This window comes from Equus caballus, chromosome 12 (assembly GCF_041296265.1).
Source record: "Equus caballus isolate H_3958 breed thoroughbred chromosome 12, TB-T2T, whole genome shotgun sequence".
Taxonomy (NCBI): Eukaryota; Metazoa; Chordata; class Mammalia; order Perissodactyla; family Equidae; genus Equus; species Equus caballus.
In genome coordinates, this window is record NC_091695.1 from 6,939,495 (window position 1) to 6,954,493 (window position 14,999).

Below are 14,999 nucleotides of genomic sequence, written 5' to 3' on the forward strand. Positions count from 1 at the left end.
GGGGCCTCCCTGCCCTATTCTCTGGATCCCATGATCTTGGGCTATCTCTAGAATTTGTGGATCTCCTCTTGGGCACACCATCTCTTTCCTGAATGGACGGTGTCCAATACTTCATTCCCTCTCTGTCTCCTAACTAATCTGATTGAGTCAGCACTATGGACTGATGAAAGGGTCCCAAATGCTAAGTTTAGAGATGAGATGGGCTTGTCCAAAGGGGTCTTCTGCTGACATTGACTCAACTTTTTTCCATTTGATGAATAGAGTGCCAGTGGGGAGAGCTGCCAGGGAGGATGTGGATTTCCCACCATCTCTGGACTGTCCCTCCATATAGAATTAGTACTGGCTCATCAATTAATTAGGAAGTTAATTATGCTGCTTCCTCTCATGTTTAATGATGAGCCAGAACCTAAGGATTTTGTATGCTCTATATAATGACTCCCTTTCGTGAAGTGTCATTTGCTGAGTGTCCTTTGTGTATCAGCCATGGCACTAAAATCATTTTGCCTACATTGTCTTACGAATCTTCAAATAAGGCCTGAAATCGAGCTCTTTTATTCCAATTTTTAGATATGAGACAACTGAGGTTTAGTGATTTGCTTAACATCTTTCAGTTTGTAAATGGTAGAGCTGAGACAAAAATGATTTTGGCTCCAATATTCTTTTCACGAGCTCCTCTTTAAATACTTGGGAGTTTGAAATGGAAAATTTGTGGTATAAAGGCAATTTTCCCCCAAACAACTATTTAATAATAAACTGAGTCCCCGGAGACTCATAACACATACACATATGCACACAGAGTTGATAAGGCATCAAAGGCCTATGATGTTACATAATGCTTTGATCCTAAGTCACTAGAAACTCTTGCTTTGGAAATGAATCTCTTTTTTTCAGCTTCTTCAGCTGTGCTCATCATGGAAAGACCTATTTCTTTGGGGAGTCCTTAAAATTGGTCCAAGTCTACTGTTTCGTCTTTAATTCCTCCTGTCTTCTTGAGGATGGGATACGGATAGACACTTGGACAGACAACATGAGCAGTTTACTCTGTAGAGCTTTCATTCTGAGGAGCACATGTGCCTGAGAGCCCATAACAAAACTCTAGAATATTTTGAATATAAACCCTTTAGTTCTGCAAATATCATCGAAGATGCTGAGGAAAAGGCAGCTGCTTTGGTAACCAGGATTCAAACCCTGGGCAGGCTTAGATATAGAATTGTAATCACACCCTGAAATTTTGCTAGGAAGCATTTTTTTCTGAAGCTATTGGTTTTAGATGATTAATATTTTTTAATAACGTTGCAAATTTTATTTTGATATGTGCAAGAGTCCCTGTACCCCAAAGACTCAGACCAAGACCCACAGAGACTAGAAAGCCACAGCCATGGAGAGAATAGATTGTAGAGGTTAAGAGTAAGTCATCGGGGGGCCGGCCCAGTGGCATAGTGGTTAAGTTCAGGCCCTCTGCTTTGGCAGCTAGGGGTTCTCAAGTTCAGATCCCAGGAGCAGACCCATACACCACTCATCAAGCTATTCTGTGGTAGCATCCCACATAAAAGAGAGGAAGACCGGCAGAGATGTTAGCTCAGGGCCAGTCTTCCTCAACAACAACAAAAAAAGGAGTGAGTCTTCTGAAGCCAGATTATCTGGTTAACATCTCAGCTCTACAACTTCATGGGTCACTCTGGACACCGCATTGACCTCTCTGTGCCTCAGTTTCTTTATCTGATGAATGTGAAGTTTAAATGAGCTGATATATAAGAAGTTCTCAGAATAGCGCCTTGGAATAAGGTAAGCAATTGAAGTTGAACATCAGGATCAGTATTGCTGAGGATATATCTGTATACACAAACTTCCCAGACCAAAATGCCCACCCTTCAAGATAGCCTGCAGGAGGACATCTTCTGGAAAAGTCACTAACAGGTGACATTAATGAGAAGTAGGAGGGAACTCAGCAGATATGTCCCCCCACCCCCTACTTTCTTTGAAGCAGCCACATGCAATTGTTAGATCGGAATGAGTCCTCACTTTTTTTTTTTTTTCTCTCCAGATGATGGATGACAAAACTAAAATAGGTCCTCTTGAGATAATGCTTTTGAGTGTCCAGCTGGTGGAGACAGGAAAAGCAATTTTAGTGAGACAAGAGCCTTCAAGAACAGATCTGGAGAGAAAGTGTTATCTCGGCCTTCTAGAAATAGCAGCGCCGCGATACAGACTGCAAGGAATTAAGATTCTTCACATAAGCATGTTGTTGCTCAGTAAAGGAGAAAGTGATGGAAAGTATAAGGCAGAGATGGCACTGCCAAATCCTGACTTGGCCAACTAGCCTCCTGAAACCACTGTAGACCTGCCTGGGCACCACATCCTGCTTTGAACACTTAACGTCTTGGGCGTGGCATGATTGTGGCAGAAGCAGCTGGGTGCCCGACTCCTTACACAGTGGACGACCATCAGTCAGACCAGCACTTGCCAGTGGACAAATCTAGAGATGACCAGCCAAACACCACCACTTACAGAGAGACACTGCTTTCCTCCGGGGAAGAGACAGTTCCAAGACTCATGGCTTTGAAAGAACTACTCCACCTTTCCTTCCCAGAAGTCCAGCTTGCAGAGTCAAGACAGTGTTGAATGGCACTAACTGTCAGCAAAACTTTTTCATTCAGTGCTTAAACTTTCTCTTCATTATTTTTCTTTTTCGTTTTTAGTTTTCCAGCTTTATTGGGATTTGATTAACAAAAATTGTATATACTCCAGGTATATAAGGTGATTATTTTTTTCCTTAATAAAGCAAAAATAGACTAAGCACCTTTTGCGTACTATTACTTTCATTGTGTCCTTCCCTCCTTTCTTCCTTCCAAGGATATTCATTGAAATTACTATGTGCCAGGCATTGTGGAATATAAAGACGATGAATTCAGATAAGATCCTGGCCTGCAAGTATCAGGGATCAGAAACAATGCACAAGTAAACAGATAAATGAACAAGTTGTTGTAAAGTATGACAACACTTACTAAAGAGATGACCTATGATGAGATCACCCTGGAGGGTTGCCCACTTTAACTTAGATGGTAAGTAAAGTCCTTTCTGAGGAGACGCTTTTGAGTAGAGACATGCAGGTTGAAAAGCAGCACCAGCCCTTTACAGATCCCAGGTTTTTTGTGAGCATGAACATGTGCCAAGGCCCTGAGGTAAGAAAGAGCTGGGTATGTTCCAGGAACATAAGAAAAGCAAGTGTTATTGGAACATAGTGAACAAGGGAATCGGTGATGTTCGAGATAAGCTGGGAAACTTAGGAAGGAAAAGAGTGTGGGGGGGCCACCAGATCATGGCTGTAAGACTGGCCTTCATTCCAAGAATGATAGAAAACCAGTGAACACATTAAACAGGGTAGTGCCATGTTTTAATTTATATTTTATTTTACATCCTTTTTAATTTTTTTTATTGAAGTATAGTTGACATACAATATTACATTAGTTTCAGGAGTACAATATAGTGATTCAACCTTTGTGTATTAATTTATATTTTAAATTGTTTAGACTGCTGCATGGTGAATGAGTTGTAAATAGATAAGAAAGGAAGATATGAGACCAATTGTGAGGCTACTGCAATCCTGAAGGCAAGAGGTAATAGTGGCTTAAACCCAGCCGGCAGCAATGGAAGTTCGTCTCATTTAACCATTATGCCAAATATATAAAGGAGACCGTATATCTTCTCCATTTTAGAGACAAGTTAACAAAGGCTATTAGTGATTGCTGCCTAAAATTATTCAGCTTCTAAGTGAGTCAGGACTCAAATCCAGACCAGCGTGGCACAGAGGCGAGTTTCCTTTCTCATAGACTTCGGACTTGTGCCCCTTTACTGGGTTTGGTAAAAGAACCTTAAAATAAGCTTTAGGAATCCCTAACATGTAGTGATGCTTGCTATGGACCCCCCCGGTGCTCTAAGTATTTCCTATGCATTAGCAAACAATTTTCACAACAATTCCATGAAGAACATGCTATTATTATCCTCATTTTGCAGCTGAGTAATGTGAGTCTGAAAGAACTTAAACTAGTAAGTGTCAAAGGTGATATTTCAAACCAGGCATGTTAGCTCGGAATCCATGCATTTAACCACCAGGTGATTTAAGAATAAACCTTGTTAGGTTTATTCTTAGCTGGCCAGTGTTTCTACACTGAAGCCATATCCTTGAAAAGCATCCAGGAAAACAGCCACCATTAACCCCATTCAGATCTCCAATTAAGATAAGGATTTACAAAACATAGAAAAGCTTATTATGGCAATTTCATCAAAATGCTAAAGATTAAACAGGCAGGGCTTCCCACACACTTCAGAGGAGAATAAGGGAACATATCTAAAAGAAAGCCAACAAAAGCTTTATCTTTTAACCATTCTCAAGTGTCAGCATCAACATTTCTACCAGGTCTGCTTTTTCTAATACAAATGTACGAGGAGACAGATTGAAATGCCAAACCAAACTGCTCAGTGTTTTAGAAAAAGCTGTTTCTCATAGGCGGCCTCAACTCAAAACACCGTTTTTTCGATATCTTCTGAAAATTTTCAACAAGTTGGGTTTGCAGATTCTTAAGATTAATCATAAAAAAATCTAATATTCCCACAGAACAGTAGTGATCTAAAAAGGGCTGCCTTCATTCTCTGCTAGGGCTCTAGCAGAAGCCACACAAAATTCAAAAATCACCTTGAATAGCTAGAATGTTACCCACAGCTTTCTGGCATCTCTACTGTGACCTTAACCACTTGTTTTAGAATTACTCTGCTATTTCCATATGCCCTTTGATGCCCCAAGTCCCACCACTTTGATATGTAAAATTTAGCTAATTTAGGCTCTGCAAGGACACACTGCTGAAACTCTTGCTCCAAAGCCTGAGGATCTTAGTGTATCAGAGAGAAGATAAATGGAAATAGACACTTCTGGCCTTTTCCATCTGATTTCTTTACCTATTGCTAATAATAGTAATACTGGTGGGCTATTTGTGGTTTTGCATGCATGATCTTATTTAATCTCGTAACAAAGGAAGATACTATTATTAGCATTCCTATTTGTCTTAAGAATGTTAAGGACATGTTAACAGAATTAGAACCCTAGCTCTTTAATTCTAGAGCTTTGTCTATTATCTTGTCCCTACATTCTTGAGGATACTATGGTATAGAGTATCAATATGTTTTCTGGTATATCACATAATTTAGTGTATAGATCATAATAAGTATAATATACAGTATATACTCCTTCTAAGCATACTGTAACATGCTTATAATGCCTGCACCAATGCCAGCACTAATTCCCCCTTCATTTTCCCCAATAGAATTCACAACATTATGGATTAGACCAATAGGACCTAAATGGCTTAGGTCTCTCGTTTCCAATCTTAGACACAATTTATAATAACACGGGGAGCTTTTAAGAAATGCTTAGCATGCCCTTCCCTGGACTGGAAGATTCTGATTTAATTGTTCTGGGGTAGGTAGGGCCTGGCTATCAGTACTTTTTAAAGTTCCTCTCTTCATCCCTCTGGTGATTATAAAGATCCAGGGGGTGGAATACAACTTCTCTGTGCAAATTAATGTAATGCTGTCTGTTACAGACTGGACTGTGTCTCCCCAGAATCCATATGTTGAAGTCTAGCCCCCAGTGGGAGTGTGTTTGGAGCTAGAACCTTTAAGGAGGTAGTTAAGGTTAAATGAAGTCAAAAGGGTGGGGCCCTAATCTGATAGGACTGGTGCCTTTTTAAGAAGAGGAAGAGACATCAGTAGCATGTGTGCACAGAGGAAAGACCACGTGAGGACACAGTGAGAAGGTCACCTTCTGTAAGCCAAGGAGAGAGGCCTCCCCAGAAACCAACCCTGCTGGCACCTTGATCTTGAACTTGGACATCCAGCCTCCAGAACCATGAGAAAACAAATCTCTGTTGTTTAAGGCCCTCAGTCTGTGGTATTTTGTTACGGCAGCCGAGCAGACTAACGGGACATCTTTGGGTCACAATGACTGCTGTAAGCTCTGGGCTGGTGGAGATGTCTAGTACCTGAATACAAATAGGAAGGCTCTAGGTCCAGGAGCTGTTGGTATCCATCCCTCTGCTCTTAGAGAAGGCGGTCTAAGAATGGAGGGAATATAGAGAGAAAACGCTTTCAAGAACGTGGAAAGAAATTGAGTCTCAGGGTTTACCATTTATACGCTGTTAAATAATAGGAAGGAGCAATATTTAGAAAAGACTGTGAATGAGTCTCTAATAATGGGGCTTACAACATTCTTACTGATTTCCCCATGGCAGGGTAAGTACCAGACTGCGTACTGACCTCTCTATCGTCCTCAAGCAGACGCTGTGGAGTCCGCACATCTCTCCAGTTACTATGAGGCCAAGTCATCTTTATCTGTTTGTTTGCTTACTTTAATTTAAGGTGTGACTAAAGTGTGTGGGTAGGGCGAGTGTCAGAGGGGGGATGTAACTAGTCTTGCACCAGGAACAGCAATGAACATTTGAAGAAAGCGCAGTCTTTGTTTCCACAGTTACTCTTTCTAATCAAGCTTACTTTTGATCTTGGGCTTTCCTGGTGCCCTGACCAAAGAGTGAATTGTCACATTTTTGAAAACACATGTGGATCAAATAAAACGTGACGGTGACTACAGTGTTAAGAAATTAGTCAAGCGTTGCAAGACAGTGATGACTCAATTTTCGTAAGAAAAGCTAGAGCTGAACATCTTCCCAACATCATGGTTGTGTTTATAATATGTGGTTTACCGTAAAAACGTAAGCTCTAAAATCTGTTGCATGGAATTAAAAATATGCTAAGAACTAAGCTTATGACCTAGGATCTTTAGTTTCCTTCGCTGTGAAATGGAGGTAGTGAAGACTACCTCCTACGATTTCTGGAGGATTGAATGCGTTAACATTCTAGAATCCTCTTGAATAGTGCTAGAATAGGGACTTCATTAATGTCATTTCATTTCTCTACTTCCTTTCCCAATTCTTGTTTCTACACTTTGGTTGCTGAAAGTTAAAATCACTCTGATTCTCAGTTGTCATGTATTGTAAAATATATAGTATAAACATTCCCACTGGATTATGACAGGACGTTTGTTAATTACTCCATGAAATGACTTCATAACATAGCAAGTCCTATGAAAGTTTGTGTTTATCTTATGCAAAATTATGTAAGGAGGACATTAATCCCCACTAGAACCTTTTCTTTTGGTGAGGAAGATTGGCTGTAAGCTAACATTGGTTGCCAATCTTCCTCTTTTTTTTTTCCTTCCTCCTCAAAGCCCCAGTACATAATTGTACATCCTAGTTGTAAGTCATTCTAGTTCTTCTATGTGGGATGCCATCACATCATGGCTTGATGAGAGGCACACATGTCCGTGCCCAGGATCTGAATTGGTGAACCCCAGGCCACCGAAGCAGAGTGTGTGAACTCAACCACTTGGCCACAGAGCCAGCCCCCTTTTCTGTTTCTTTTTGCGTGTGTGTGAGGACGATTGGCCCTGAACTAACATCTCTGCCAATCTTCCTCTATTTTATGTGGGATGCTGCCACAGCGTGGCTTGACGAGCGGTGCTAGTTCTGTGCCCAGGATCGAAACCTGCAAACTTCGGGCCACCGAAGCAGAGCATGCGAACTTAACCGCTACACCACTGGGACAGCCTCTATCTCTCTTTTATAAATAACTGTGAGGCTGAAGAGACGAAATCTGACAGAGAAATGTTAGCATACTCATTTTAGTTTAGTTTAAGCATCCATCAGTAACCAACAGGTCACATGATTATTTGTCTAAGTGTACCCCCTGAGTCTTCTCTATCACACAGTAAATGTGTCACACGCTGCCAAAGGTTGAGTGCTACAGATATGGAGTGGTCACATTACTTCTTTGAGTGGCAAAGTTGCCAGCTCTCAGTTATACAAGATGAAATTGTAACAGACTTTGCACATTAGAGAGTTAATAAATCCATGTGTGTTATAACAATAAAGTGCAGGATAAATGCACACTTCTGTACACACACGTTTTTCTCTGAATATTTCAAGTTCTGTCCCAACAACCTTAATGAAACCAGACATAAACTGAATTACATTCTTTTAAAACAGGAACAATCACACATCAATTTGCATGAAGTTCCTTCCCCATAGATCTAACTGGTACAATACAGAACTGTGAACGCCCATCTTGACCTCCATTTGTTATTCTCATTTGTTCATTCTGCTATAAATTTGATTTGATCTCATCATAATATCCTTAAATGTACTAAATCTTGCATTAGTAAAAAGACATACGAGGCTTTTAGACTAAGCTGCTGTCCTATTCCCCAGCCAGGGCTGTCAGAGTTTGTGGTCTACAAGTTTGTGAATTACCTGCCTGCCACACTGAGCTAGGTGAAGACTTGAAATCTGTCTTCAATGAGAAAAATGGTCATCCACACTTTCCTCTAAATGAGGAGTACATAAAAGACATCTTCAATCATCGGTGGCCATGTCATTGTCGGTGTCTACTCCCACAATGAGTTACAACCACAGCAGTGACCCAGGCGGGAGGACAATGACCTCTGGAATTACAAGGCTGCCAGCTGCTAGTTACTTCCTGGAGCACACATACAGCATCCTAGAAAACTGACCACCAGACTAGGCGTGTGTTAGTGACCACAGACACCTTGCCTGGTTCTCAATAAAAATGCAAAAAACATTTTATACCAGTGAATGGCTGGCAATCACCTACACTTGAAACAAAAAATACTTAAGTAAGTTATGGTTAATTTAGTTAAAAAGTAATCTGGAGACATTGAAAATAGAAATATTTATAAAGAATATTTAATATGAAAAGCTTATGATGATAAATTGTTTGGTTGCAACTTCCCCATTCATTTCCACCATTCCCAATTTGTACTTTTTATTAATGAATATATGTTACTCTTTATATAAGAACTTTATTGAGATATAATTTGCATATCAAAAATTCACTCTTTTATTTTCTTTCATTGGTGAGCAAGATTGGCCCTGAGCTAACATCCACTGCCAAGCTTTGTCCATTTTTTTTTTCTGCTTGAGGAAAATTGTTCCTGAGCTAACATCTGTGCTGATCTCCCTCTACTTGGTTCATGGGATACTGCCACGGCATAGCTCAATGAGCAGCGCGTAGGTCCGCTCCTGGCATCAAAACCTGCAAACCCAAGGCTGCCAAAGTGGAAGTCATGAGCCCAACCACTATGCCATTGGGGTGGCCCCCCAAATTCACTCTTTTAAAGTATATAATTTAGTGAGTTTTAGTATATTCACCGAGTTATACAATGATCATCAATATCTAATTTTAGAACGTTTTAATACTTCAAAAAGAAATCCCATACCCATTATCAATCCCTCCCCAGTCTCCCTTTCTTTTAACCCCTGGAAACCACCAATCTACTTATTATTTCTGTGGATTTGCCTGTTTTGGACATTATACAAATGGAATAATATAACGTGGTCATTTGTGTCTCCCTTCTTTCACTGCCCATAATGTTTTCACAGTTCACCAATCCTGTAGTGTATATCAGTATCTCATCCTTTTTAGTGTTAAATGATCTTCCATCATATCATGTATCATATTTCATTTCTCCATTCATCAGGTGATGGACATTGGTTTTGTTTCCACTCTGGGGCTATTATGAGTATTCATGTACAAGATTTTGTGTAGATATATGTTCAATTCTCTTGGGTATACACCTACAAGCAGAATTTCTGGATGATATGATAACTCTATGTTTAACATTCTGGGGAACTGCCAAACTGCTTTGCAAAGTGGCTGTACCATTTCACAATCCCAACATTTACGTGATTTTAAAAAAAAACCATCAACCTTAATGAACAAAATTACCTTAGACTACCTAATTTTGGCACACTGTAACTATGGAGGCTACAGAATTTTTACTTTCATAAATAGCAAACATCTGAGCTCTAGCCCTGCTCCTTTATTGCAGCAAGATTTAGCCCTCACAACTCTTCATTTTAAAAGATTATTTCTATCCATCGCCATTACAAATTTTAGCAAAATTGGAGACCAGAGAGAAACTGAAACGTTACAGAGAATTTGGGGCACAGAGAAAATAGGGTAGTAAATGCCAGTAAGTAAAATAGCCACTAAGCAATCAACATTAACTTCATTTTTATGTCAAGGAGGAAAAATGACATTGAGATAAACAACTTTGAGATCAGTGAATGTCCCAAATGAGGAGTTTAAAAATAAGCTTTGGGATAAAAATGATATTTTCCCCTTTAAACACATTCTTAAAGCAAAAAACGTAGGTAGAAATTGAAAACAGATTTCACTAAATGCCAGTGCTTCTAATAGCTCAGTGTGTGAAAATCCAGCTGTCCTTTTCTGCTTCGTACATTAGCAGTAATAATGGTAAAGATGATGCCTTCCTTATTTGCTGACACTTGTGTTGATGATGCAGGAGGCAAAATAGCATTTCTCTTCTGGGTAATGTTAATTATGGAGTGCTGACAGAAGTTCAAAAATAAATCCAGATCCTTCAACTCAAAAATGCCCCACATCAATATAATACAGAAAACTCATAGTACACTGACAAGCATGAGAGAAGCGTACATTTTGCATGATGTCTCCTCTTTTGCAATAAGTAAAAAGATTCATGGAATATTTAAAAACCAATAAGGATAATAGGTTATATCAGAATCACAAGTTAGAGATCTATCTTTTTCATTTATATTACTTATTTGATTCTTTGAAGCACAAAGAAAATGGAACCCTATGTTCCGTTTTGAGATGATAGGAATAAGGGTCTGGGAGATGAAGTGACACAGGCAATAAGCGGAAGGGTAAGAATTTTCTTCCAGGCTTCTATCTCTTCATCCAATACTAGAACATTTCTATTGTTTCAGACCAAATGTCAAAGCACAATTCAGCAATTTGAAAGTTACTTATGTGGACAATGAGTCAGAATTTTTGAAATTTGGACCATAGGATGAATTTAGTATGACTACACCATGCAGTTATTGAGGCGGTACACATTTCCTGTTAGAAATTAATTAATAACACTAACTTGAAATATTTAGAACACTTGAATTTCGTGCTAGAGTTTAGCAGCTATCTCGCACCTACTGTCAAAAATACAAAGGGAATTCAACAAGTAATTTTTAACCTCTACTATAGTTTTTAAAGCAGCACTTCAAGGTAAGTATTGTTATCCTCATCTTTTTTGAAAAAAAGAAAGAAACTAAGAGTAATGAAGGTTAGGCAACTTGTTTAAGATCAAATAACCAAAAGAAGAAATGTTTATATTTTATTTTATTTATTTATTTTGTTGAGGAAGATTTGCCCTAGGCTAACATCCGCTGCCAATCTTCCTCTTTTTGTATGTGAGCTACCGCCACAGCATGGCCACTGACATACAAATGGTACAGATCTGCACCTGCGAACTGAACCTGGGCTGCCAAAGTATAATGTGCCAAACTTAACCACTAGGACACCAAGGCTGCCTCAAAATGTTTATAGTTTAAACTCAAGTTTTTCTGAACTCAAAGTCCTACTCGCTTATACTTGAGAATCCTACTAGCTTGAGAAAATATATTTAAGCTTTAAACATGTGCTGGACCTTTGACCAGTAATATCACATCTAGGATTGTATTCTAAGAAGAGAATCAAGGGCATGTACTATGATTTAGCTATAAGAATCTTTATATCAATGTTGTTTATAGTTTCCAAAAAATTAAGTAAGCCTAATGACCAAAAAGAAGGACTCAATTAAACTATTTGTGTTATGTCCACATGATGGAATAGTATGCAATCATTAAAAAGGTTGTAATAGAAAATTATTTATTGGAGAATCAATCCTATGACACCTAATCTTCCAGATGAACTCCACTTAACCTGCAAAGTTTGGTTAAACATTACTTCTTTTGTGATGTGTGTCTTCACCCTATTTCTCATTCCAAATCAAATTAGACTGACTCTCCTTCCTGCTCCCACAGGTCTACACATATGGCAAATGGTAGTAGACTGAGTGATGTGGGTATCTATCTCCCCTTACAGGCTATGACTTCCTCAAGATCAGAGAGCAAACTTCAGCCATCTTTATTACCCCACCCATATCTATATATAAATACATTTGTTTATAGTTAACAGGATGTATTCAATAAATGTCCACTGAAAGAATAAATGGACAATTCTTTAGCAGTGTGTTCAAACTATTTCATGTTAAGGGTCTTGTAGAAAATAAGACTTCTATGGCTTACTTGAGAAATTGTTGTGCTTGTTCATAACGCGAGGAGAAAGACCTCAAGGTTTTAGCCACCCTTGATCATACCTTGCTACCCTGAAAACAAAAAGAGATTATGATGTTGGCATACCTGTAACCCATTCACTGCACAGTATGGTCCTGAGATGCACTGACTGCAAAGGTCTGGCAATAAACTGAGTTAATGCAGGAGTTTTAATGTGAGAGCTGTACATTTCTATAGGGCACATTAATAGGCTTCATCAAATACCTGTCTTAAAATTATCTTTAAAAAATTTTGTATATTTTAGTTTGTGTATATGTCTATTTTGTAAGGATTTAGCTTTTTACTAAAAAAAGCGATTGGATCTAAGTTTAAACTACAGTGAGAGAGTCTACATTGTTTTCACATTATTTTGACCAAAAATCATCTTAACTTTTATATGTGTATTTCATTTATTAAGTCAAGAAGTTTGTTTTTGTTTTCACTTTGAGATGAAGGTGAGCTGACTTTTTAACAAAATCAATTAAAATGTAGTTAACGAGAAGCTTTGGTCGTTATTCTTTTCTGTAGACATCATAGTACAGCAGAAATACTTCTAACAAGACACAAACATTCCTCTGGGAATGAGAACAGAGAGTTGCTATTTGGAGTTCAGTGGGGTGAAGATCCTTTTCACCCTTGGCATCTGTGTGGTCAGATTCTCAAATTATCAAAAGAAAGTCAGAGAGGCGGTCATTGGGAAGACAGTCAAATGGATAAGGGCCATTAAGTAAACTGCAGTCACAATCAGAAGACTGCTTTCAGCTAATACTCAAGAAATCTTCGCATTTTCTCAAAGTCCAGGTGGCTGTTTGTGTGTTTCAACATAAAGGTGTAGCCATATTTAGAATTGCTAAATTTTTCATTGCCTGAAGGGTCTCTATTTATTTACCACGGGACTCATGCCCTAGCAGAAGCATCACACCATGTGGCTTAATCTTCTGCCTCAACAGTAGACTGGAAATATTGATGGGAAAACACCGCATATTGGCCTCATTCTGCTCCTTCCAAACTCTGTTGAATTGCGCTTGCATTTAGATGTGGGGCCATTTGAGGTTTCAGAGGCGCAGAGACTGTTTCCTCCTCTATCACCCATGCCAGATTTTGGCTAGCCCAAGTTTAAAAAACACTAGAAAGAAAGCTAGCACATTCTCAGAGATTGAGGACAAAACCACCAGGATTGGAGGGGTCCTAGGAAACCCAGTTTCAATAGAAAACAATAGGTATTATTAAGTTTCTACAGATACGTGTTTGGGTCTGATTTGAGTGGGATTTTCATTAAGAGACAACTCTCTATAGGATCATGAAACTTTGGAGCTGAAACCAGGGATCGTGCCCTTCCTGACTGGCATAATCTGCCTGGATAAGGTGATGTATTTTGTATCAGGATATGGAAATAATTGTAATGATAATGTTTACTGAGTGTTTACTTTGTATCAGGCACTATTCTACATGCTTTACATGTACCAACACACTGATTCTTCACACCAAACTTATGAGTCAGTACAATTATTATCCTCTTTCTGTCAATGAGGAAAAATAGGCACAGGAAGATGAAGTAACTTGTTCAAAGACTTACAGCTACTAAACAAGACCTCACTCTCTTAAATAATATGAAATAACTGCCTTCAAGGGAGAGCTGTGCAAGTAGGGATTTCTCTGGTCTCTTCCTGTTTAACATTCTCTTTTTCTTTTTATGAGGGGAGAGGAGGATCATATATCCAAAACAAAGGATGATCATGAGAAATGAGTATACTTTTCAAATCATTAACCCCCCTCCCTCCCCATATACAGACACACACACATATACATACTTCTACACACCTGAAAGTTCTTATAATCAGAAGATTTTTAAAAATCCCCTTTTGGAAATATTGGCCCTTCCCATTGAAAAACAAATGATTTGGATGCGGTAAAATAAGGAAAGCGATCACTTTTCCCATCTCATTATAATCATACATAAAGAATTCTTGGTATGAAAAAATTTTTCACTTCACCTCTACCTAATTTATTAAATAAACATAACTAAAAGCAATACCTTGATGGCCCAAGAAAATTCAAATGATTTCATAATTAATTTTCATAGAAAAAGAGTTGTTCGTTACTTTCTTTATTGAAACAATAAGTATTTATTGAGCAACAACTTTGCTCTAACAAATACCTATACATGGGGTATATAGCAATCAACAAAACAGATCACACTTCTGACTTCAGGAAGCTTATATTTGGTGGTAAAGCTGCTAACACTATTAAATTACTGATGATTTTTCTTACCTCAAGACACTTTATATTTATAAATTTAAACTGAGAAATATTGGAAAGGGTGACATTAGACATTGAAACATATACAAATAGAATTCAAGATAAGAAGTAACTCTGTAACCATATAACCCAACTGACCCGGAGACAAGTTCTTAATATCATTAGTTCTAGTATAAAATCTCCTAAAGCTACCCATAGACAGCCAGACGTCACAAACTCCAAATTTGGACTTACTATTTCTTCTAAGGAACCTTACCTCTTAGGATCACCCCCTCCATCCAGCCCCCAAAACACACCCCAGTGAATAAGCCTATCAATTCTACAGTCAATCACACATCCTCTTTAGATGGTTCACAGCCAAATTAAATCTTACATTCTAATGGGGCACACAGTAGCAAAATGGTGAGTTTTAAGGTCTAGAAATAAGTGAATAGTACATAAGTATTTAAAATGGTCAACTAGGAACACAAGATAAAAATATAG

General features: G+C 38.5%; 1 protein-coding gene across 9 annotated transcripts in view; it reads right to left on the minus strand.

Moving 5' to 3' along the window:
• The window catches only part of LRRC4C (leucine rich repeat containing 4C), a 1,157,697-nt gene that overhangs the window by 933,510 nt on the left and 209,188 nt on the right, over window positions 1-14,999 (minus strand). The window contains exon 3 of one of the 9 annotated variants that reach the window (XM_070228632.1): window positions 12,231-12,310. The exons of the other annotated variants lie outside the window; for them this stretch is intronic. The gene's annotated coding sequence lies outside the window, so the exon portion shown is untranslated. The remainder of the gene's footprint in view (window positions 1-12,230; window positions 12,311-14,999) is intronic. 9 annotated transcript variants of the gene reach the window in all.